This window comes from Macrobrachium nipponense, chromosome 26, assembly GCF_015104395.2.
Source record: "Macrobrachium nipponense isolate FS-2020 chromosome 26, ASM1510439v2, whole genome shotgun sequence".
NCBI classification, from domain to species: Eukaryota; Metazoa; Arthropoda; class Malacostraca; order Decapoda; family Palaemonidae; genus Macrobrachium; species Macrobrachium nipponense.
This window is the reverse complement of record NC_087215.1, coordinates 31,546,176-31,569,907: the sequence shown is the minus strand read 5'-3', so window position 1 is coordinate 31,569,907 and position 23,732 is coordinate 31,546,176. Positions and strand designations below refer to the sequence as shown.

At 38.9% G+C, this 23,732-nt stretch overlaps 1 protein-coding gene and 1 long non-coding RNA gene across 3 annotated transcripts in view; one reads left to right on the top strand and one right to left on the bottom strand.

Moving 5' to 3' along the window:
• Positions 1–3,052, top strand: part of LOC135200151 (broad-complex core protein isoforms 1/2/3/4/5-like) — a 162,014-nt gene extending 158,962 nt beyond the window's left edge. The window contains exon 9 of one of the 2 annotated variants that reach the window (XM_064228501.1): positions 2,914–3,052. The gene's annotated coding sequence lies outside the window, so the exon portion shown is untranslated. The remainder of the gene's footprint in view (positions 1–2,913) is intronic. The other variant, XM_064228500.1, reaches the window with a different exon arrangement.
• Positions 3,053–8,780: 5,728 nt separating this feature from the next.
• The window catches only part of LOC135200152 (uncharacterized), a 209,686-nt gene continuing 194,734 nt past the window's right edge, over positions 8,781–23,732 (bottom strand). Inside the window, exon 4 of the long non-coding RNA XR_010311215.1 lies at positions 8,781–9,185. This is a non-coding gene — a long non-coding RNA (uncharacterized LOC135200152). The remainder of the gene's footprint in view (positions 9,186–23,732) is intronic.

Below are 23,732 nucleotides of genomic sequence, written 5' to 3'. Positions count from 1 at the left end.
TTGTCTTACCGAGTTCATGTTCACTGTAGATATATGTATAACTTTTGTGATTATGAAGAAGATTCAGCTATGCAGGAGTTCAACCTGTGATTGAGACAGTTACAAGTCAATTTTTTTTTTTTATAGTGATATTATGCAATATGTATCCTTAGTTTTTGTGTATGTATGTCAAGTATACTAGTAGCACCTGAGAGAGAGAGAGAGAGAGAGAGAGAGAGAGAGAGAGAGAGAGAGAGAGAGAGAGAGAGAGAGAGAGAGCGAGAGAGAGCTAGAGAGAGGAGAGAGAGAAGGAGGAGAGAGAGAGAGAGAGAGAGAAACCAATGTTATTGATGAGACACCAGTATAAGAAATTTGACAAACATTCAAAAAGATAATTATTATATTTATTGAAGTAAACATCCAACCTCTTAACATATTTCTTTATATTTTTATTAAAAAAAGATAAAAGTTTGAGGCTTGAAGCATTTCCAGCTTGCAGCTGTAGATGCTTTTAATCTATGTAAGATTCTGTAGTATCTTAAAAAGATATTTTTAATGTGCATAAGTGATTAAGGAGCAATCTAAAGTAACATTCTTTTTAATAACATGCTTCTAAACCAAAATCAGGCTTCCACTCGGAGCAGTTATAGCCCAAAGGGCTGCTGACTTCTACATTCGAGAATAGGATTCACCCATGTTAAAATAAAAGAATTTTAGGATGTGACATCAACATCACTTGTCTATAGATGAAGGAGTTCTTATGAACAAAACTTAGTTATCTGATGTTATTTAATGCTGTATATTATAAATGCTACACAAAAGTTAATGCAAGTTTTGATAAGTAATGAGATCATAGTGCTAGCACCACAGTGATTTGTGTACTAGATGAGTTTTACAAGATAGGCTAATGAGCAAAGTTTTGGTGTTATCTCTACAAACTGCACCTATCACATCTTATTAAGTGCTTCAGATCACTGTTAAGACTATTTAATTTTAATGAGGATAATTAATTGCAGCTTGGGGTTTCTTCAGCAAAACTTTATTTCTCGTATACAGTTACATTGTTTTATAATTTTAAAGTTAATTTATTTGATTATTAATAGATTACCAAGTAATTCATTATACATAAGGCATAAGCTGCCCAGGATGCTTCATCAGAAATTTTCTTGGCAACTGTCTCAGTTCCTACAAATGGTTTGGGTGTAGGCTTATGCAGCAATTTTGTAATCTTAGACAAAGGAAAAATTTAACAAGGAGTAATAGTTGCAGTTTAGAACACACATGAGCATGACATCCAAATAGAACAAAATAAAAAAGAATAAAGATTAAAATGCTGACAGTACAGGTATTACAAATAAAAGCACTTCAATTTTCAAAACCTGAAAATATTTTACCTTGTGTTACTATTGGTAAAAATACCACATGAATTGTTTGTCTACTAATAATGCTCCCTGATAGTCACAGTTGTTGAAGAGTGAAAATGCAAGCATTACTGATAAACAACATTCAAGTTAGTTGTCAAATGTTGATTCGCTTACTTTAGTGTGCTGATATGGGAATAAAACTTTGAGCCTATGTACATTTTTTAACGCTATACTTTTGTTCACTTAGTACTTCAATTAGCAACATATTACGTATTTGGAAGCTTGAATTTCAAGTCATTGGCCCTGTGGGCTTGTTCCAAATGAATAGGATTCATTTTCCGTTCTAATATTTATGATAATAATTAACCAAGTATGTTTTATACACATCATTCAGAGTTCATATACTGGAATTTTAATAATTGTCTAGCTAAGATAACTTTTCTCTGTGATTAGGTTAGGCCAATGAGAAATGTAACCCATGACTACTAGGACAGTAAATTTCCGAGATATATTGCTTGAAAAATATAGCATCTTCGACGTTGGGAAATATGGTAAATTCTTTCGTCATATGTTGTTCAAATTGTGGGAATTTTATTTAATGCTAATATTCCTTTAAGTCTTTTGACCTTTAACTAACTCAAGTTAAATTATATAGCATTCAGAATTTAAGGTAAATTGGTCTCTGCCATTCTTTGGCAAATTTATAAGTGCTTTTTAATAGGTATTTGCTCTACCAGAGGACACAAATTGTTATGTATAGTTTTTCACTGGTGAGAATATTCTAAGGTAGTTTCCCTCCATTTTTGCCGAAATTTATTTTGGATGAATCTTGCCTACTGTTAAAGATAGCTCATATCTCCGCGCTGGTAGGCAACAAATCACCGTACTGTTAGGTAAGGAAATATAAGCTATCTTTAACAGTAGGGAAGTATCCAAATGATAAATTTTATTATGAAAATTTATATTTTCATTACCTTAGCTTTTTTATGTAAATAGTTATTCAAAATATCTCCAGCTGTGGGAGGGAACTCGACAGAGTAAGGTTGGATCAAGTTTGTTGTGAATGTGGAACATTAATCAATTCCTGAGGTGTGTGAAGAGGAATAAAAGCTTATTTGGATGTTTTATCAGTTCATAATTAAGGAAGCAAAGGGACTCCAAAATATAGCTTTTGAATCAAGAATTAAAAGTTGAAAAACTCAAGAGAATAAATCCGGAGTTTTTCAGGTTACCTTAAATTTATCATAATCTGCAGTGAAGCCAATATTTTATTTCATCACATTAAATTTCTAAGGCGATAAAGAATTATTAAGGAAACAAAATTGAGTTTATGTGAACCACCTGTATTTCCAGTGTTTTTTGATTTGCAGATCTTAAATTTTGATTATATCAAACCTTTCTCTCTTTAATATTTAGTAGCAGTTCAGTCATGGAAAGGTCAGAGGTGGTTCATTAGTCATTGGTGTGTGTAAGATTTAATGATGATTGTGAGTCATTTGTTGAATAGTGGTTTGATGTGGTTGAGTTTGTTGAGGAAGAGTGATTAGTGAATCTGGTGTTGCTCTTCTAGGGCTCCAGACGCACATCTCCCGGAATGGTGATGCCAGGCCAGACAACAAGAATGCCAGGAAACGTTCCTTACGAAGCTCAGTCATCAAGTCCTGCCCTCACCTTGCCATCGGCCTCCTCATCGGCTTCCTCATCTCGCGTCCCAGGGGTGACTTCATACTCATGCATGTATTGTTCATGGTCTTTTTACCTACGCTCTGATTTTGTCCGTCACGTACGGATTCACACTGGTGAAAAACCTTTCAGCTGTATGTATTGTGATCACACTACAGCTCGCAAATCCAGTCTCAAGAAACACGTGTTGAGTAAACATCTTGGGATTGCTAATCACTCTGCTTCTGCACTGAACCCTCCGCACGGTTCTGAGTCAGGATACACAATGGACAGCTTGCAGGCAGAACAGGATGGAGCTCAGAACCAGTAGCTAGCAAACTTCCCATGACTTTCGTTTGCTTGGATGTGACAATGTTGAGGCTTGAATTTTCTTCAGATTCAAAATTGCATCTTTTGATATAGCTGTTCATCTAGGCTTTTCTGCTCAGATGTCAGAAGTTATGTGAGTAGAATGAGTGAGTGCACCTGGCTATTTTTTATTTATTGTACAATTGTGGATGTACAGTATAAGTGGTTTGTTACAATATTTTCTGTTTTATAGGATTTCAAATTACCAAATCTGCCTTGAAAATTACTTTTGATAAAATGTTAGTTTTATGGGTGCATAAAAAATATTGACTGTGAAACTCACTCAAATTTATATTCTCATTATATGTGACATGAAGGACTACCGTAATTTTTTTTGTTTTATGATTGAACCTTAAAACAAATCTCTTGTCACTGTCTTTCTGTGTACTGTCTCCTATAACAAATGGATCACTTTGTATTTAACTTGGTTAATTACTGTTGCATTGAAAGAAAAACAAAATTTTTATGGTAAAGGTCTGATGCAAGTGATTGAGTCTGTTTCAGAATATTTTTCACACATATATACACATTTTTGGAGCACATTTTTTATACATACATATTGCAACCACCAGATCGTCTCAAATTTAATTCTTAGGTATCCGAAGTCCATAGATTTTGTCATACCACCAATTCTATGATACAATTACAATGCTACACACCACATAATTTTAATCTTTTGTGAGTACCCATTCATTTTTATACCAATTAATTTCTTCATGATAGCTTGAAATATGAATTATTTTGTTTTAATTGAATGTTGAAATATGAATTGTTATTTCCTTGGCATTGAATGCTTATTAAGGGAGGATAAGGAAAAAAAGCTGTTAGTTTGACTAGTACTTTTACCAAGCGAAGACCTATTTACTGTGAAAGAATAAAAGAGATAGAGAAGACATTAAAAATTATAAGTACTAAAATAAATGACCAAGTATCCAGGTACTACTTTGAAGCTCCCTGGAAGGTTCCAGCACTGATTATTGTAGGCTGATTATATTTTTGGACTGTTCAACTGTAAAATGATGATTGTTTGTCTGTATTTTTTCATTTTAATAACTCAAGTACTGAGGAACTTTGAACTTCAAAGTTTGTTAGGTGTGCAGCAATATCTTTGGCTTGAGGTCTTGTGGGTATGGAGGGAATGCTATCATTTTAATTGTTGCAGTGCCAATTAAAAATCCATGTTTTACATTTCTAAGTGTGGTAACTTCAAATCTTGTTTCAAGACCTTTTAAACTGTTTAGCGTTGACTTCTAGCCCCAGGTTCCAGTAGGGATTCACAGCCATAGGGTTTCTTGACCCAGGGAAACTTATTTTTTCAGTATTTTATATTTGTCATTGGTAACTTTTTTCAACAATCATGGAATTAAAGAACAGTTATTGGCAGCTAATTCTTGCAACATGCTGCTGTGGTGTATTCAGATTGTTTGGTATCTATTTTTTCATATAATATTTCAGTACATAATGAGGAAGAGAGTAATATAATAATTTACAGGTGACGTGTGTTTTATTCACTGATATACATTTATCTTGAAATGTGTTTACTCTTAGGACAGATCATAGGTTTGTAAATGCCCTTCTTGGTTGTACAAGTTAGGTAGTGTCTGGAATGAAAAGAGATTGAGGTCAAAGTGACATTATAGTGTGTAGTGGGACAGGCCAGAAGCCCAATGCAGCCTTTAATGTCTTTCAACCTTTTGCTTTAGTAGGATGTTGCAGTTAAGTTTGTTTTCCATGCTACACTTCAATTTTGAACATAATAATTATCAGAATAGGATATCAGACTTGGTCTATTTTGGTTATGTTTTTTCTTTTCTGTTTTGTACCTTTTATAGGTAGATGTTACATTTTATCATAATAGCTTTTTATGATGCTGAAATTTTGCTTAATAGCTAAGCACTAATTCATTGATCACTTTTAAGTGTGTGTATTCTTGTCATAAGAAGAATTACCTAGTATGTTGACCATCAAGCTCTCAGTATACCATAAAACATCTGTAAAATATTGATTTGTATCTTATGAATTTGATGTAAACCCTCAAAGATTCAAATGCCATAAAGATACAAGAAATTCCTCTCCCAATCCATACTTAAGGAGAATATAAATATAATTGAAAATAACTTTATAAAGGCAAATTTTACTGTGCACGTCAGTATGAATTTGGTTTTTAATTTTTAGTTAGAATTTTAACCTATTAAAGGTAAAACCTGTAAAGAATATAAAACTTGCTGGTGGGTAAAAATAGGCAAAAAAGCACTTGTTTACATCACCTACAATATTGTGGTGCCGGTTCGAAGGAAGTATGAGTGAACTGAATACTGAAATAGATATAGAAAGGTCTGTTTGTATTAGTAATTATAAATAATCATTATTAATGGTTTTGCTCATGATTACATCAAAGGCTAGTAGGATGCAAGCTAGCTCATAAAACTCGTTAAAAGTTTCTAGTAGAGGCAATACTAAGAAAATTACAGAACAGCAAATATACAATTGATAGTGTTGACATGGGCGCCTACTTACCAATTCTTAAGGAACATAGTATTTTACACATTTGCATTTTCAAAGGTAGGAAAGTCCTTGTAGTGTGGCAGGTCATAGCCCACATGCTCATATTATCTAGAGGCAGCTAAACTTCATGCTAACTTTCATGCTAATTTCTATTGATAGTCTTCAAAGCTGGACTCATTTCCTATGATTCTCATCAAGCAAGGCATCAGTAAAACTATAGTTAGTACAAACCACAGTACATAATGAAATATAGTTGTTATATATTTAAATTTTTGTATGTTTCATTGAAAGGATAATGTTGGCAGCTACAGCATTTGTTTTATATTTAAAAGAAGTAGGTTTCTTTCATTGCACTGAATTCAGTATTGTAAATGAATTTTTTTATTAGGTACTTTATAAATTTATGTGAGGTGCATTTCTGTAGATTTATTGTAATTGAAAACCTCCACAATACACCATATAACTATGAGGAGGGATAAGGAACAGTTAGTCTGTTAAGTAGGAATTGTGGAAGCAGCAGGACAAGACATGCTGAAATGCACTGGCACTCGTAGGAATATAGGTTAGATTACATAACCTGAAGGGAGTTAGGCAGAAAGAGTACTGGAAAAGGAGAGAGAAAAATTATTCCAAGTCTAACCATAAGTAGAGGGAAAAGCTTGACATAAACATGTAGTGGTGATAATAATATATGTAGTACTACTCATTTATGTGTTATTATGCAATAAAAGGCATAAGCAAGGATAGAAAAAACATTAAAATGAAGTAGTATTGGAAATATCATCAGCATAAATAACTTTATGATCAATAGTATACACACGAAAAAGTCAACACTTTTGAAGTATACCATGGGGGGAAAAAGGCCTACTGAAAACATATATACTACAAAGTACAGTGATGGTATTTTTGGAGCTTGTATGGTAATGAAAATGAAATTTTATGTTCATATTAAAAACTTATGATTGATGTAAATTGACACCTCTTCTGTGTCAGGTCAGGTGGTTACTTCTGGGAGGAAAAAACTGTCTTATCTGCTTTGACCCTGATTGGGTGGTATGGGATGAGTTGTGAAAACGTTGCCATTGTTTTTTATGTGATACCTCATATGTTTTATAGCCAATAAATGTTTTAAACTTTATTTTTACTCATGGAAGAGGGCATGAATTTCTTCCCTTCTTTTCTTTATGATTATTTTTGTATTTAGGAAAGTCTGGGGTGGGGTGGATAAGTCTCAGCATGAATTTACTATAAATAAGCCATATCAGGGAAAAGTGATCTTGAGATGGAGTTGACTTGTAATTTATGACAGTACTGTACCACCATTAAGCAGTCCAATTACCAAGGATTTTGATGATATTGAATAAGCTACAAAATTTAGTATTGGGAAGGTATGGCCAGTAATTATAAAGTTGGACTGTTGAATTTTTAGTATATATTCACACATCTGAGATCAAAGAGCAAAGTGCAGTTTAAACCCTTGTATTAGTCAACCATACATACAGACACTGATTTATATATTCACCCTGCAGTTATAGAAGACATTGTCATTATGTATTTTTTTTCTACATGAACAAGTCCTTTAAGGCATTATGTATAGCTCCAGACAGCAATTGTCTTGGTTCATGAGAAATTATTTTCTGTGCACTTCACCTTTTCTTCATCCTTTTCTGACTGATAGCCTTTTCACTTTGATGTGGAAGTCAGCCTGACCCAAAATTGTGGCAAGTATGTTTTTGAATTTTGAAAGTGCAGCTTTTATGAACTTATACTGAATGTTTTAACAGTGTCTACAGTATTCTTGCCAGTATTTATCCTCAGTGCTTGGGTCATATAATGCTTTCCTAGAGAAGTTTTTAAGATGGAGGAGTTTTTAGGAACTGCATTTTAACTACAATATATGTGAATATGGTAGTTATGGTGATTGGTGAATGAATTATATTTACAAATTGCAATTTTGCTTGCAATGGAAGTGTGTGCTTCACCGATGTTATTTGAGAGATCCTTGTATTACACTCAGTGAAATTGGGTGATAAACTGTTTTGGATTCTTCAGTAAGACTAAAGAGTGTGTATGTAACTGTTGAGAAAATTGGAAGGCTATAGATAGTAGTCTTTCTGAATAGTAAATCCTGTAGTGTAAAGGTGAAAGCTAAAATTGATGCTGTCTTTTGTCAGATTCTATTTTTGGTAGATGTGCCACATACAGAGATGTGTGAAATAAAAATGCTGAGAGCTTTCTTTAAAGCAATTTTGTATTGTGTACATTGGCAATGTTCTCCAAGGGTCAGTTTGGACTTCCATTGCCAAATTTTATCAAATTGTTCATCTTCATTTAAAAATGAAATGGATTCCTTGGTAGATAATTCTTTTCAATTTTCATATGGTTGTCCCCTGTTAATGGTGGGATGTTCCGTTCCCAGCCAAGTAACAATAACCGAACGTTGCTGTTAACTGGAACATCATAATAACTATGGAAGTAAATGGTGTTTGCAATGCCGTAAGCACAGAAATAATTTAACGGCACCATCAAATGGTTATTGGTGCTGATAAACTGCTTACCATCACAGATAAACTGCTTATTGATACCAATAAACTGTTTACTGGCACAGATAAACTGCTTATCGGCAGCAACAATCTGGTTACCAACATTGCTAACCAACTGCCATAACACCAAAACTGTTAAATGTTGCTGCTGGTAAGCAGGGACTGCCTTTTTAGTACATAATTTGGCCACTCATTTTGCAATGAAATTTTTTTTTAAGTTCAGTTTTACTATAGATTAGTATTGTGAGAATGGATTTTGTGATTTATAATTCTTTAAACTTTTACACAAATACATTTATATATACATACTTTACCTTTATCAAGTACATACTAATCTACCAGTGGAAAAAGTTGTCAATGTAAAGCCTTGTGGATATGCCAGCAAAGATTTTTGAAACCTGGACTAATTACTTGTACATAGATAAATTAATGTTTTACACCAGCTTGAGTAAAACTATTATGCTTAGAACATTTTTCACTGTAAATATGATTTTATTGTAGCTTTTCACTGATTTAGACAGCTTGTTTCTGGTTTGTTTCTAGCCGCTTTCAGAGGTTTTATAGTAATTTTAGTATTTACTGTATATATATCTTTGTTAAAGAGCCCACCCCTGTCTGTCCTATATTGGGCAATCAGTGATGCATCTTGTTAATTCTGTACTTAGTAATAACCTTGTGCAGCTGGTGTTGTTCTGTAACAGATAATGGTCCTTGTAGTGCAGTAGTTTTCTCAGCAGAAATGGCAATTACACCTCTTATCAACCTGGAAAATGCATTGTTGTGTTATGGTTTGTTCAAGCCTTACATGACCTCACATTGTACTGTACTACTTACCAATAAATTCTAAATACAATATCAAACTGAATTATAATTACTGCCTTATTCTCTCCAAAGCTGTGGGAGAAAACACAGGGTATTCAATTTTGTCTCATGCAAATAACACTATGTTAACCCAATAACTTTACTATTTGTTTATATAACTTAAAGAGGTGGTGGGGTATAGACTCAAAAGGAAGTCATAGTCTTACCTTAAAAAGAGAAAAAGAAAGTCACGAATCATAGGGAGAAATTAAATTGTAAACTGGGGAACGATAATCATTGATAGAGAGAAAGTAAGTTGGTAAAATGAGCAATTGAAATATTGATGATCTCCATGTTGTGCATGTAGGGTGGGATGGATGGCTTAGCAAGTTACAGAACTAGAACAGTTTATAAAAGATCATGTTGCTATCTTAAAATGTATAAGATATGCCTAGAATTAAAGAAGAATCAGGAGCAGTAAGGCTAGAAGTAAAGAAGAATTAGGAGCAGAGATACTGGTGAATAGAGATGAAATGGAAAACGGGTCAGGAAAGGTAGTAGATTGAAAGAAAATAAAGGAAAAGTGGACCTAAAACTAGGCTTAACAATAATACAGTAATATACCTTGCACTAAGTTGTTCATTTGTTCCAGGACTCTGCTTAAGTTGAAAAATTATCTAGGTCATATAAGTCTTTAAAATTGACCTAGCCATCCAAAATACAAACCCTATGCAATAAATTTTTCAATTCGTTAAAGATTTTTTTTGTCTACAATATAGTAAATCTGCATTTATGAAGAATCTCAAGAAAAACTAAAAGAAAATTACATGCACATAACCCAGTAGTATAGTACTTTACAATACTGAACTTTCATTGGGTCGGAGGAGAGAACGAGTTATGGCAATGACAATGTTTTCACCATTTTTATGGGGTTTTACCTTTGTGCTTTACCTTATTTTGTAACGGAATAGTATCATGCTTATCAGCACAAGCACCAGAAACTTTCGTTGAAGTCAAGATACAAATTGTTCAAGATACTTATTCATTACAAATAAAGTATTGTATACTATACTGTAACATACAGACAAGCACACAATTGAATTTGTTACCAAGAACTAAGCTGCCACGCAACCACACACTGAAACTAGAATATCGTGCCCTACAATATTTTTTCTATTTTAAGCTTTAAAAGGGTTTGATTCTGTGTGCAAATTATATTACTGAAGAGGTCCCCTCAATAAAAGATTGCTGCTTGGGAAAGGCAAGACTCTCATCTGAAGTATGTACTGTATTTTTATTATGTAAAGCAGAAGACTGTTCCCCAGGTCTTTTGGTTTCAGAAAGGAAATTTTAGTGACTATATCCACTTCTTGTCAGGTATCAGTGACCTCTCTCTCCTAAGAAAAGACTTCATCTTCATTAGAGGAGTTGTAAGTGGGCATTCCTAGAATCCACTGCTTTTGGAATATTGGCCTAAATGTGGAATTTATATGGAGAGGGATGGAACCACACTGCCATAGTTTTGCCAGAATGATGTACAGTAGTTTCCTTCTTCCATACCCCTGTTCAAACCTATAACTCATAGAGACAGCTAAAAAACTTGCTGCCAGAAGTATGTTGCATGTTTCACACATGTTCAGCAACATACCAAATTTGCCTTTATTCCTTCAGGGCTTGTTCATAGTAGGTAGTTATGAGCCATTTGCACATTTGAAAAGCGGACTTAGCAATTTGCTGTGGCACAGGTAATGTGTAGGTCCTGCATAATAAAAGCCCAGTAGTGATAAAATGAACAAATTGTTGAATATAAACTACCTAGTGTTAGCTTCTTATATCACTGTATAGGCAGCACACACTTCAAATTAACACAGGTCTACATGGCCACAAATATTAGCATATGTCCATAGTATTGATGTAAGATAACATGATCATCGGGTCATGTTCATGAAATAGTAATATATTAAAATATTAGATCACAATTACTACAATAATTCTCTTTAAGAACTTACTCATAAATGCTTCTTAACTCAGTTAAGACCAAACTTAATGGATATCCACACATTTCATAACCTTTGATTACCCGGTTTACTCCCAAGCACCAAGTAAAGATTATCTAGCCTTTAGGTTACGTTAGTTGGTACATAATTAAAATCAATAATTATTGGAATTATTGTAGTACCAAAAAGATATAAAATCAGTATCTCTAAGATTTTAATATGTTTTGCAAAGCTTGCCATTAGGAAAAAGTATATTTGAATGCCCTTAGGATAAAGACAAGTGACCAGCGGAGTACATACCGTAGTACCTGTTGGAAGTAGATCCACATGAATGTATGTACTATTTTGTATAACACTTGAAAAGAACCCCGATATTAAGGATAACTGGGGAACTATCTGCTATATGTGCACAAAAACCATTTAGTTTGAAAAACTACAAAGGAAATACTGACCTTTAGTAAACATCAAGTTCGTAAGTCAAGCACAATTGGGAACTACAATCACATAGTACGTATTTGTTTCGTAAACAAGAAGTTAGGTTAACCCGATTCACCCTGTTACCAACCTCAAATTATCAGTGTTAAAAATGTCATTGCCATAATAAGCTTTAATAACAAAATTGTCTAATAATATTGTGTTAATGCTGATTATCACTTAGTCCAATAAGAAAAAACAGCATGGCAATTACAGCGTAGCCCTAGTGATCTATTAACTTCTCACTTTGCAAGAGGTCTACTGGTTCCCCATTTCAACAAATATACATATTAGCCTACCCATTAAGATTTTGATGAAATGAAACTTTTCACTGGGTCTTAAAACCAATTACAGCCGACCCCTGCTATTCGCAGACTCGCCAGTGGACCGTATAGTATACCCATTATTCATGGAAAATCTGCCTATTCATGGTATTTTTCACTGAGAAATATCACAAATTTCTGTATTTTATAATTTTTGTGATTAAATATTCACAAATTTCTGTATTTTATAATTTTTGTGATTAAATATTCACAAATTTCTGTATTTTATAATTTTTGTGATTAAATGTACTTTTCTGGGCTCAGCTCGTGTCGCTGCGCGAAATATCCTTTAATCTATTATTTCTAGGGTAAATGTACTAACACATACCAGAGAATAAATAAAATAAAGAAAAAGGTCAGTATAACTGACTCGCTCACCCTCTAGGAGGTGTCGGTATGAACACTAGGCGAGTGAGACCACTACCACGAGCCAAATGCCAATAGAAATCTCCCACTACAAAATCCCTCCAAGAGGGGAGCCGACCCACAGAGTGAGCAGCTCGCACTACTACTACTCCATCCCATGCTGCCGACTGCTGCGCCTCTAGTGGCCATCCTTTCAAGTTAGCGCCAGGAGCCACACGTGCTAATTTTCTCTCTGTGTTTTTTGTGCCCTTTCGTGGATTTTTACTATAATGGAGCGTGCAGCTATCGCAGCAGCTAAGTTAAGTACTCAGTATTTACGATTAGTTGGTTTTTTCCGTCCCTGAGACAGTATTTGCCGTTTTTTAGGTATAAATACGTTCTCGGGGTCGGAAGCATGGCAGCATGGTTCTGCCGCGTGATGGGTTCGTTCTTGGTCTCCCATACCTAGAACATCCCTTATTATGTACGCTCTATTTGATTATCCGCTTTGTTTAGTTTAAGGTCTACTCAGGTTGTCATGCATGCATGTATTCACCTTATGTAGGCTTTTTCTATCCAGACCCTAGTCCAGGCTCTTAGTATCGGCCTCTGACTAGCTTTGAGTGGTAGACCTGCCTTCGGGTTAGTCGTACACTCCTGGATTTTTTCTCCTTCTATATTACTTTCTCTCTTTTATTTTGTTTTATTTATTATTGTATTTTATCATAGTTAGGTTAGTTAGGCGTCTGGCTTAGCCTAGGTCCTGGTTCATAGAGCCTATACTACCGCTGATCAGTTCGGTTGCTTCCCTATAGTATCTCTCTGATCAGTTGGTTTTAGCCCAGTGGGCCTGTATGCTACCGCTTTTCAGTCCAAGTTGCTTCCCGATAGCTTCTCTCTGATCAGTTGGTTGGCCTAGGTTGGGTGATCGTATCTCACTTACCGCCTCGTGGTCACTTCGTGATCACGGGACAGCCAGACGCCTGCCCAGTCACCCTTCCCCCTCTCCCGCTCTTCCATAGAGTCGGGCGGGGGTGGGTCGGTCTACCCATGCTCGCTCCACATACCCGAGCCTGCCTCCCTCTCTCTCCTCATGCGGAGGGACTAGGGAGTCGGGACAGACCCAGACTGGTTTCGACCTCTCCGGCTTCTCGGTCCGGCCGGGTGGTACATTGTGGGGGGCCCTGGCCTTCCCCCCCTCTGTTACTACCTTGTCGCTCCGGGCTAGCTCGAGCATGTATGTCCTCTCGCCCTTTCCCTCCTTACTAGAGCTCCTCCCTGACCGGAGTCCTGGTATCCAGCGGAGGGGGCTAGTCCGCTCGGTAGAGTGGACCGGAACATACATTAGGTCACTACTAACCTTACCGTATTGCTGAGTTACTACACTCCGCTTCACACTGAACCTAGTCCGGTTCGCTTGAGTTTAGGTTTAAGTATCTATAAGTTATCTTAAGTACCTTTAAACCATCCCCCTCCCTTTCATATCTTACCGGATCTCTCCGGGATTATAGCCTATTCAGGCAAAGCAGGGAGGGGTTATGCCCAAATTTTTTCCGAGCTCCGGCATGTAACGGAGTTCTTTTGTCCTTTAGTCTGTAAGTGATGCCTTTTAAGATACTCATGTGTCTTCCCACTTACAGGCACCAACTGTGAGCATCCGGATGTTCCGCTACACTTCAGGGACCCCTGTGGACACGAAGTTTGCCGGTCCCATGCTCCATGCGCGACTCCGCACGGGGACATCCAGGTCTGGTACCATGAGACGTGTACCATATGTTACGATCTGGTGAGCCAGCTTTTGGAAGGGGTAAGTATTCCATCTCCAGTAGCTGCTCCGCTTCCTTTTTAGTGCTTAAGTTTTCATCATTTACTTTTAACTTAGGATCTAGTTTAAGTTAATCTTTAAGTTTTAGTTTTAAGTGATTCTTAATTCTAAAATAACGCCCTCTCTTACAGGCTCCGGCAGTAAGGGATACCGCACTGGCTACCCTGCGGGCCTGGGTCGGAGGTTTTGGCAAGAACGCCGCCAAGGGTCAGCCCTACATCCTCGAGAAGCGGTTAGCACTATTAATCTTCCCCGGAGGCAAGGCGACAGGTTACGTCGACCCAGTAGAGGCGGACCCGACTATCGCCTTTATCCAACAACAGCTGGCGGCCTCCTTAACGGAACAAGACCAGGATATCTCCACGGATGTCGCAACCCTGGATATTAATGTTGAACCGATGGTAGGTATAGACGACCTGTTGGTCGAGGTAAGTAATGTAGGCACTCAAGGGTCACCCTTGGGTGTGACTGTCTCTTCTACCCCTGCAACCTCTCCATCTTTCCAAGGCTTTACGGGTGATGAATTATATACTCCTCCTGAGGCTTCGGTTAGACCTAAGGTCAAGGCTAAAGCGATGACCTTGACTAAGACGTCATCGTCGTCTAAGAAGACGTCCTCGTCTTCTTCCTCACGTAAGTCTCCGGCTCGCAATCCCGGTCCAGACAGGTCTAAAGCTTCTAGCTCCGGCTCTAAGTCCTCAAAAAGTAAATCCAAGGAGAGATCTCGCACTCCGGCAGAATCACCAGTTCCGCTCCCATTGGTTCCAATTCAGAGTCTCCCCTCCACCTCCGCAGCAGCTCCGGCTTTGGACTCCAATGCTGGCCTGTTGCAACAGGTGGGTGACCTAGTTGGGTCCCTAAAGAGTAGTATGGAACAGATGTTCTCTCGCCTGTCGGATAGGATCACTTCCCAAGATTCTATTATAGCCGGACTAAGAGAAGTCCCTCTAGCCTCTCCCTCAATTTCCAACACAAGTGGAACTCAGCTTCCTCCGTATGACTCACTTCCTGCTTTCTCTATGAACAACCCATGGAGAGTAGCGTCATACGCCCCCTTCCAGGACGGTCTCATCTCCATCCCGGAGTTTGGAACTCGAAGAATAGAAGACTTCGAGTTCTACCCGGAAGGCCTACAGCCTCCTTTCATAGGCTACGCAAGGCTCACGCCTTCGGCTATGGTTCGGGACGATAGGGTACCAAAGGAGACAGTCCTCTATTCACGAGACCAGGCTCAGAGAGAATGGCTCAGATGTTTAGAGGACATGGATTGTTCTAACACCAAGATACAACCATTAGCAAATCCCTTTACCATTTTCACAATGGATGAGAGTACCCCGCTCCCGTTCCTAACCAAAGATAGTTAGGTCGACCATCTCAGCGGCCCAGAAGGGGGAACCCATGCCTCAGTTGAAAGAAGCAGATCCCACATCTCCATTACTCCCTTCAATTGGAGAGTTGTGGGAAGACTTGCCGAATACATTCTCAGCTGGCAACTCAAAACCTGACTGTGCTATGGAGCAGTTTTGGTGAAAAGCTACCCAGGCTCCCAGATAATCTTATTCAAACTGAATTTGACGCAAAATCACGACTAGCCAGATCATCACTCTATGGCTATGTCGGAGGTAGCAACCATGGCCTATGGATCAGAACCAATTTTTAAGCTTATGACCAAAGCCCTGACTCAAACGGTGCAGTCAGATGTGTTCGAGTTTGCCACTGCTAGAATGAATTGTAGAAAGCATGTCCTGCTAGAGGCAACCATTCGACATGAGCCGAATAGGTTACTCTCCTCTAACATCTGGGGCGCAGATCTCTTTCCAGAGGCTATGGTTAAGGAAGTCCAGGCAGAGGCTACGAGGTTGAACCAGAGCCTTAAGGACCGTTGGGGCCTTACGGCTAGGAGGAGACAAGACTTGACACCTAAAGGTAAGGGTCAGAGGAAACCCAGGCGTTTCCAACCTTACCAGAAGAAGCAACCACGCTTTCCTCAACAAGTTCCAGCAGTGCCGTTAGTGCAGACAGCCCAACCTTCCACTTCTAAGGGTCAATCACAGCCAATTTATGTGATATCCCCTCAGCCTCAACCCTCTACCTCATACGCCATCTCTCCAGCTTACAATCAAGCCTTCGAGAGTCAAGCTTCTCAGAAGTATGACCGCTCGGGTAAGGGAGGCAGAGGTAAGCGGTCCTTTCGTGGGAGAGGATCGGGAGGCCCCTTTAATAGGGGAAAGCACTTCAGAGGAGGCCGAGGCGGTTACCAGAACCAATGAAGAACTTCAGTAGGAGGGAGGCTGTTTCACTTTCGCCACCGGTGGAACTTCAGCCAGTGGGCTCAGAGCATAGTGTCAAAAAGGGTGGGCTGGGTTGGAGCTGGTTGACGAACCCACCTCCAGCCAGACCTTTCCGTCAAACTTCCTTCCAAAGAATTGACAGAGTACGCGGAGGACCTCCTTCAGAAAGGAGCTATAGCGAGAGTCAAGAGATTAAAATTTCAAGGTCGCTTGTTCAGCGTGCCAAAGAAAGGCTCACAAAAAAGAAGGGTGATCTTAGACTTGTCCCGCTTAAACTTAGCCATCCGCTGCGACAAGTTCAAGATGCTCACGATCTCACAGGTGCGGACCTTACTTCCCCGTGGGGCCGTCACCACCTCTATCGATCTTACAGACGCCTACTATCATATCCCTATGGCAAGACAACTTCCGTCCGTATCTGGGTTTCAAGATAGGAGACCAGACATTCTCCTTCAAGGTAGTTCCATTCGGACTCAACGTGGCACCCAGGGTGTTTCACGAAGCTAGCGGAAGTGGTAGTGCAACAACTCAGATCGCAAGGGATTATGGTAGTGGCATATCTCGACGATTGGTTGATCTGGGCCCCATCAGTCGAGGAATGCAACAAGGCTACACTGAAAGTGATCCGGTTCCTAGAATATCTAGGATTCAAGATAAACAAGTCCAAGTCAAGACTCACTCCAGAGTCAAACTTTCAGTGGCTAGGCATTCAATGGAATCTATCCTCCCACACTCTGTCGATTCCATCTACCAAAAGGAAAGAAATAGCGAAGTCAGTCAAGCAAATTTCTAAGTCACAAACTAGCATCAAGGAGAGCTCAGGAAAGGATCCTCGGCTCTCTCCAGTTTGCATCAGTAACGAACGTCTTAATGAAAGCCAAACTGAAAGACCTAACCAGGATCTGGCGCTCACGAGCAAATGTCAGGTCCAGGGACAAGCTATCCTCAGTGCCTCTGATTCTAAAGAATCGGCTTCGGCCGTGGGCCAAAGTCAAGAATCTATCAATGTCAGTACCCCTCCAGTTCCCTCCACCAGGGATCACCATCCACACAGACGCGTCCTTAAGCGGCTGGGGAGGGTATTCCCAGGTCAAAAAGGTTCAAGGGATCTGGTCACGCCAGTTCCGTCAGTTCCATATAAACGTACTGGAGGCAATGGCAGTGTTCTTGACTCTAAAAAGGTTGAACCCACCAAAGAACTCCCACATAAAGCTAGTCCTGGACAGCGCAGTGGTAGTACATTGTATAAACAGAGGAGGCTCCAAGTCACGTCATCTAAATCACGTCATGGTAGCCATCTTCTCCCTGGCAGACAAGTTCAGTTGGCATCTTTCCTCCACTCACATAGCTGGAGTGAGAAACGTCATAGCAGACGCCCTATCCCGATCAGTACCCCTAGAGTCGGAATGGTCACTAGACAACAGTTCGTTCCAATGGATCCTTCAAAGAGTCCCAGGGCTACAGGTGGATCTCTTCGCATCCCAAGCGAACCACAAACTACCGTGTTATGTAGCCCCCAACCTGGACCCTCTGGCTTACGCCACGGACGCCCTGGCTCTGGACTGGAACAACTGGGAGAAGATTTACGTCTTCCCTCCAATGAATCTCCTTATGAAAGTATTGAACAAACTCAGGACATTCAAGGGTCAAGTGGCTCTAGTAGCCCCAGACTGGCCGAAGAGCAATTGGTATCCCCTAATTCTGGAACTGGGCCTTCGTCCTCTTCGGATCCCCAGTCCCAAGCTCTCCCAGTCAGTACAAACGAAGACTGTGTTCGCTTCCTCAAGGATTCTCAAAACCCTAACTTTATGGATTTCATGAAGTTTGCGGCAAAAAGAGATGCGAATATTGACCCTCAGAACATTCTCTTCTTGGAATCCGATAAAAGGGATTCAACTTTGAGGCAGTATGATGCTGCTGTCAAAAAGTTAGCAACCTTCCTGAGAGAGTCAGATATCAGAATCATGACGGTTAATTCAGCTATATCCTTTTTCAGATCCTTATTTGAAAAAGGTTTTAGCAGCTAGCACGATTACGACAAACAAGTCAGCCTTGAAAAAGATATTTCAATTTGGATTAACATAGACTTGACGGATACCTAACTTCTCGTCTATTCCTAAGGCATGTGCTAGACTTAGGCCTTCTGTGAGGCCTACGTCAGTTTCATGGTTCTTAAACGATGTTCTAAAACTGGCTTCTGAAACCGATAATGACACATGCTCGTTTATGATGCTCCTAAGGAAAACCCTATTTTTATTAAGCCTGGCTTCAGGAGCAAGAATTTCAGAACTGTCGGCTTTATCCAGAGATCCGGATCATATTCAATTCCTTCCCACAGGGGAAGTTCTACTTTCTCCGGAACGGAGCTTTTTGGCAAAGAATGAAGATCCTTTGATGAGGTGGGAACCTTGGAAAGTACTACCTCTTCACAAGATGTATCCCCTTTGTCCAGTTTCAACCTTACGAGCCTTTCTATCCAGAACCTCCTCATCCTCATCGGGGCCCCTCTTTAAGAGGGAAAAAGGTGGAACTTTATCCATTAAAGGCATCAGGCAACAAATCCTGTACTTTATTAAACAAGCCAATCCTGACTCTTTCCCAAAAGTACATGATGTCAGAGCAGTAGCCACCTCAATTAATTATTTCCAACACATGAACTTCGATGAGTTGAAGAAGTATACCGGATGGAAATCGCCGACAGTGTTCAAACGTCATTACCTTAAGTCCTTGGAAGCTCTGAAATTTTCAGCAGTAGCAGCGGGAAACGTAGTTTCCCCTGACTCTAGTTAATTTGTAGTAGAAGATTCAGTCCTCCTTTCTACCTGCCTCACCCAACAGTTCGTCTATTCCTTCCGTGTTCATTTACATTCACCTTGTGCCTTAGCTGCTTTTATGATGATGTAGTGGGTGCCCATTAATTTTTTTGACTAGGGACACTCACAGATGATTATGCATATTGATCTCATGGATGTTACCCCCTTATTTTTATGCTAGGGGATACATCTCATTTATAATGATTACGGGTTTTGTATATTAAGGCATATACATTCCTTATATATATTATCATTGTTGATTAATTTGTTCATTTGACTGTTTTAATTGCTATTATATTTTTGATACATGCCTTTACACAGATACCATTTTATTACATGTAAGCCAATTTACCTCTGTACATATGTAAATTACCTTATGTTAAGAAAACATGTTTAGGATTAAGGGTAATTTAAGCATATTTTTAGTTTGTATCACTGTGTATTTGTATCTTTTTAGCAATTATATTCTTTTTTATATTTACTTTATTTTTTATTTGAGACCTATTCTGATTTATTTTATTACTTTTCGTTTACAATCTTGTGCTATTTCTCTGGTACGATTTCGCGCAGCGACACGAGCTGAGCCCAGAAAAGGGATTTTGACGTAAGGAAAAATCTATTTCTGGGCGATTGGCTCGTGTCGCCAGCGAAATCCCACCCTACCCATCCCTGCGCCCAAGATTGTCTGCTAACTTCAGGATGGCCACTAGAGGCGCAGCAGTCGGCAGCATGGGATGGAGTAGTAGTAGTGCGAGCTGCTCACTCTGTGGGTCGGCTCCCCTCTTGGAGGGATTTTGTAGTGGGAGATTTCTATTGGCATTTGGCTCGTGGTAGTGGTCTCACTCGCCTAGTGTTCATACCGACACCCTCCTAGAGGGTGAGCGAGTCAGTTATACTGACCTTTTTCTTTATTTTATTTATTCTCTGGTATGTGTTAGTACATTTACCCTAGAAATAATAGATTAAAGGATATTTCGCTGGCGACACGAGCCAATCGCCCAGAAATAGATTTTTCCTTACGTCAAAATCCCTTTTTTGATACAACTATTAAAATACTCAGGCATAAGCATTTTTAGAGTGTGTTTTGTGTTTTAACTATGAATAAAAAAAAAAAAAAAACAGGAATTTGTGGATATTTCTCATAGAAAAGTACCGCAAATATGCGAATTTTCCGCATATAATGCGGGAAAACGTTCCTGAGAGAAATGCGCGAATGTGTGAGTCTGTGAATCCAGAGAACGCGAATATGGGGGGGTCCACTGTATTCAATTCAGTTGGTAAAAAATTGTGTATGTAATAAATAATTATACCAAGGAAAGTGGTACACAACTACAACACATTAAGATGGATTTTAAGCTGATATGTACCAATAAAGTGGGACAACACATTCATTGTTAAGAGGTAATAATACAAGGAATCCCCAGTTAAGAGCATTTCATTTTATGGTGCTTGGCTAATGACGACGTTAACCAGATTTTTGGCGCTGATGAACTGCTTAACAGCACCATTAAGCGAATCACAGGCACTTTTGGTGTCGTAAATGCCATTTATGTATTTGGTTAACAGCAATTTTTGGTTATCAGCACTTGGCCGATAACTGAACTCCCACCATTAACCGGGGACTGCCTACAGTATTTTTGACAGCGTAAAGGAATTACAGGCAGTCCCCGGGTTACGACGGGGGTTCCGTTCTTGAGATGCGTTGTAAGCCAAAAATCGCAAGCCAGAGCATCGTCAAATATCCTAAGAAAACCTTACTTTTAATGCTTTGGGTGCATTAAAAACTGTAAACTGCATTCTTATTGCATTTTTTATCCAAAAAAACTTCAAATATTGTTAGAGGGATTTTAAGTATTGCAGATTTTAGCTATTCACAACGGGGTGTGGTACCCATCTTCCATGAATACGAGTTCCTCGTTGGCTGAGTGGTCTTCACGCTCGGCTACCAATCCGGTGGTGCGAAGTTCGATTCTCGGCTCGGACAACGCGGAACCAGAGGAATTTATTTCTGGTGATAGAAATTCATTTCTCGATGTAATGTGGTTCGGATCCCACAATAAGCTGTAGGTCCCTTTGCTAGGTAACCAGTTGTTTCCTAGCCACGTAAAAATCTAATCCTTCAGGCCAGCCCTAGGAGAGCTGTTAATCAGCTCAGTGGTCTTGTAAAACTAAAATATACTTTCCATGAATACGGCAGGGTCTACTGTACTGTGCTTAGCTTGATTGGTGTTATGATGATAAAAAAAAAATACATGGTCGAGCACATTTACCGGAGCAAAACCTAGGAATTAGTAACTATTAGACAGACTGTAGTTTAATGAGGAAGATAGCTGACATACGCTGTTGTCACATCTGTGCAAGTGGGACACAGAGAGAGCCGAGACAGTCGCTGCAGAACAGGAGGTAGAGCCCTCCTGTCCTGAATCCTTTATATTCTATCACTGTGCCAACAAGCAGTAGGTATTCTGGCTGAGACTAACCATAAGAGAATTCCTTTTAATTGGTTGGTTTGTCTTACGGAGCCCTGGGGTGACCACAAGAGTGTACAGGCAGTCCCTGGCTTACGACGGGTTCGGCTTACGACATTCCGAGGTTACAATGCTTTTCAATTATATTTATCAGACATTATTTCCAGGTTTACGATGCGTGTTCCAGGGTTACGCCACCTACAACGCTCATCTGGCAGAAGAAATTTGACTCCAAAAATGCAAAATAATCAATATTTGAAGTTTTTTTGGATGAAAAATGCAATAAGAATGTAGTTTACATAGTTTTTAATGCACCCAAAGCATTAAAAGTAAGGCTTTCTTAGGATATTTGACGATGTTCTGGCTTGCGATTTTCGGCTTACAACGCATCTCAAGAACGGAACCCCCGTCATAACCCGGGGACTGCCTGTAACTCCTTTACGCTGTCAAAAATACTGTAGGCAGTCCTCGGTTAAATGGTGGGAGTTCGGTTATTGGCCAAGTGCTGATAACCAAAAATCGCTGTTAACCAAATACATAAATGGCATTTACGACACCGAAAGTGCCTGTGATTCGCTTAACGGTGCTGTTAAGCAGTTCATCAGCGACGAAAATCTGGTTAACGTTATCATTAGCCAAGCACCATAAAATGAAATGCTCTTAACTGGGGATTCCTTGTATTATTACCTCTTATCGATGAATGTGTTGTCCCTCTTTATAGGTACATATCAGCTTAAAATCCATCTTAATGTGTTGTGGTTGTGTACCACTTTCCTTGGTATAAGCATTACATACACAATTTTTTACCAACTAAATTGAATACAGTGGACCCTCCGTATTCGCGGACTTACGCATTCGTGCATTTATCTCAGGAACGTTTCCCCACATTATTCACAGAAAATTCGCATATTTGCTGTATTTTTGTTTGAGAAATATCCACAAATTCTTTTTTTTTTTTTTTTTTTTTTTTTTTTAATTTTTTTTTTTTTTTTTTTAATTCCATAAAAAATGCACTTTTTGTGATAAAACTATTAAAAAAACCAAGTATAAAAATTTTTAGTGGGTTTTTCTTGAGTTTTAACTAACAAAATAGGCTGTTTTAGGCATTTTTATAGGGGTTCCAAACATTCGCGGGTTCAAACTATTCACGGGGCGGGGTCTGGTACGCATCCACTGCGGGTAAAGGGGGACCACTGTAGTATATTTGAAGTCAATATATAGTATGTATTTTAAGAGATTTCAGCTTAACCTATTCCCAGATTTTTCCGTGGCATATATATCCACACTATTCATGGAAACTTAACCTATTCCAGGAATTTTAATAGAGAATTATTCATTAATTACTGTATTTTTGTATTATTTTCATGACTAAATACAGTTTTCATGATAAAACTATTAGAATAGGCAGGTATAAAAATTTTTAGAGTTGTTTTAGGTGTTTTAACTATCAAAATAGTCAATTATAAGCATTTTTAGAGAAGTTTCAAGGATTCGCTGATTTTAGCTATTTGTTGGGTGGAGTGGTCCCTATTCCCTGCAAAACCCGAGGGTCGACTGTATACCGTATAGTATCTTCTTTCCCACCATTATCCGTACATTAAGGGCTCGGTGCCTGATGCGCCTTCTCCACTGCCTTCCTTTCAAATCAGACATGGTTTATTGTTTGGCGAAAGGGTTTTTACGACTGCATGCCCTTGCTGTCATCAACCACAGTTATTGGCGGTGCGCCTCGCCTTTTACTAAAACGTCCACCTGCAAGGCAGCAGTTTCCACAGTTATTGGCAGTGAGCCAAGCCTTTTACTAAAAAGCAAGACTGCAAGGCAGCAGCTGTCCTTTTAGTTGTCTTTTATGACACACACGACCTACCACCGGGTCATGTATATCCTATAGTATACAACATAGTACCTATTGAGGTTGAGGCAACATATTAAAAAATTTACTTTCCAGTACTATAATCTTGAGATTGCCTAGG